At 39.5% G+C, this 2,500-nt stretch overlaps 1 long non-coding RNA gene across 1 annotated transcript; it reads right to left on the bottom strand.

Moving 5' to 3' along the window:
* Positions 1-1,621: 1,621 nt before the first annotated feature.
* Positions 1,622-2,406, bottom strand: LOC125146203. Its single transcript, XR_007144699.1, has 2 exons — positions 2,098-2,406; positions 1,622-1,803 (listed from the first exon to the last, which is right to left on the bottom strand). It is a non-coding gene; the product is annotated as an uncharacterized LOC125146203 (long non-coding RNA).
* Positions 2,407-2,500: the final 94 nt, after the last annotated feature.

Genomic DNA, 2,500 nt, shown 5'->3' with positions numbered 1-2,500 from the left:
TGTGTGTGTGTGTGTGTGTGTGTGTGTGTGTGTGTGTGTGTGTGTGTGTGTGTGTGTGTGTGTGTGTGTGAGATTTACAGGGATTAGAAAATCGGATGGAATTTCCTGAGTGTTTAACCTCAGCTCACGTGTGTGTGTGTGTGTGTGTGTGTGTGTGTGTGTTGATGTCAGCAGCTTGTGAAGGTGAACTTCAGCATTTTGTTGGGATTTGCTGACATGAGGAATGACTCTGGTCAGGATTCTGGGAAGCGAAGAGGAAGCAGACGTTCGGGCGTTAAACACAAGCCTGGACTGGAACAAACATCTCGTCAGCGGCTTCGGTTCACGACCCGTGATGTCATCCTCATCAGATCTGAGAGGAATGTTGTGTCAGGAGCTGAGGTCAGGAACCACAGTATGTCTTCAAACACAGCGTTTCTGAGAAACTGCTATCAATTAAAAACAACAACCAGCTTCCTCCGATGTTGCATGAATGAACCTCATTCCAGAGGCCTGTAATCACATCACAGTTCAGTTCACAGACTGTAACGCTGCGGCCGTCAGACAGACAGGAAGTACAATGTAAACATTCACTTTTAACGGTGGCCGTTGTCTCAAAGCGGCTTTACAGTTTTACATGAACATAAAACAAAAGGTTACAAAACAACAATATTATTATTATTATTAATATTCTTCTTCTTCTTCTTCTTCTTCTTCTTCTTCTTCTTCTTCTTCTTCTTCTTCTTATTGTTATTATGAGTAGGAGGATGATGAGGATGATGATGAGGAGAGTGTGATGAGAGTATGAGTATTAGAGGAGTAGCAAGATATGAGTATGATTAGGAGTATGAGATGATGAATATGATGATGAGGGGAATAATGACTAAGAGGATATGGTTTAGCATAGTATTACGTAGTAAGTACGATAGTGTGGTAGAGTAGTATTATATGATATAGGATAGTTTTTAGTACAGTATTTGGGAGTATGATTAAGAGAGTATTAGTATTATTATGATGGATATATGATTAGTTGTAATAATTAGTATATTATATTTTTATCATAGTATTATTATTATAAGTGATTAGTGTGTATGATGGTATTATTATTATTTTATTTTTATTATAGTATTATTATTAGATAATAATAATAATAATAGTAATAATAATAATAATAATAATTATTATTATTATTATTATTACTACTATTATTATTATTATTATTATTATTATTATTATTATTATTATTATTATTATTAACATAAAGATTGTATATTAAAGAATAAAAAAAAATCAAGATTAATAGAACCAGCTTCTCAGCATCAGATACAGACAGGATGTTTCTCCGCTTGCTAATATTTCTGCTTCATGTTCTTCATATTCTGTGCTTCATGAAATATTCAGACATAAGGAGAGGAGACGTAAGTCCATGTGGTGTTTGAGGACAACGACCTCCTCATCACTACAACATTTATCAGACTGTATATATATAATCACACCCCCAGTGTCACCCAGATGAGGATGAGGTTCTCCTTTGAGTCTGGTTCCTCTCAAGGTTTCTACCTTCACCATCTAAGGGAGTTTTTCCTCCCCACAGTCACCTGAGTCACCTCAGACTTGTTCATTAGGTATAAATACAAACACATTTAAATCTATCTCATATTAATCTTTATTCAAAGGTTTGTATTATAGTTGCTGTCTAACACCCAGATCTTTCACTGTCGAGCTCCAGGAAGTAGATCTTCCCAATCGCACCGTGTCCATGTGTCTCTGATTCTCTCTGAAGAACTCTCTGGAGCTTTTCTGCAAGGCTGTTTGCTCTGGTGCCTGCACACAAACAACAGGCAGCAGTTACCTTTCCTGAAATCTCATGAAGGCAACCTCACGTTCCTCCGGGAACGACTTTAGCAGCCGAGCTCTCTGCTCGGGACTAATGAGCATCCTCCTTCCTCCTGAGGCTTCACTCCTGTGTCAGCTCCACGTGAAGCTCTCTCCTCCATGTCCCACTCACACTCAGACGTTCCATATTCCCAAAGCTGACTTCCATTGCACAGGTCTAGTCTGCTGAAGGTCTGGTTTATCATCATACAGCATCACAAGCTGCAATGTTCTCACACTCACCTTAATGTACGTCGACGTTAACTGGAACATCAGAACAGAGGGTTAAGAGGGAAGACGGAGCACCATGAAGGTGTTGAGCCTTCTTCACTCCATCACAGGGAGCCAGCAGGTAACATTGTCCCCAGACGCTCTCCTGCAGACACGACACATCCCTCATCCAGACTTTCAGTTATTTTATTGTGGTTATAATGATCTCTCTTCTTCTTCTTCTTCTTCTTCTTCTTCTTCTTCTTCTTTTCCCTTCAGGGGTCGCCACAGCGAATCATCTCTCTCCACCTATCCCTAACTTCTACATCCTCAAAACTTGCACCCACTAGCTTCATTCATTCATTCATTCATTCATTCATTTTCTACCTCGGGTCACGAGGAGCCTGTGCCTATCTCAGGTGTCATCAGGCATCGA

The sequence above is a fragment of the Tachysurus fulvidraco genome, chromosome 13 (assembly GCF_022655615.1).
Source record: "Tachysurus fulvidraco isolate hzauxx_2018 chromosome 13, HZAU_PFXX_2.0, whole genome shotgun sequence".
Lineage (NCBI taxonomy): Eukaryota > Metazoa > Chordata > Actinopteri > Siluriformes > Bagridae > Tachysurus > Tachysurus fulvidraco.
This window is presented reverse-complemented; position numbering and strand designations above follow the sequence as displayed.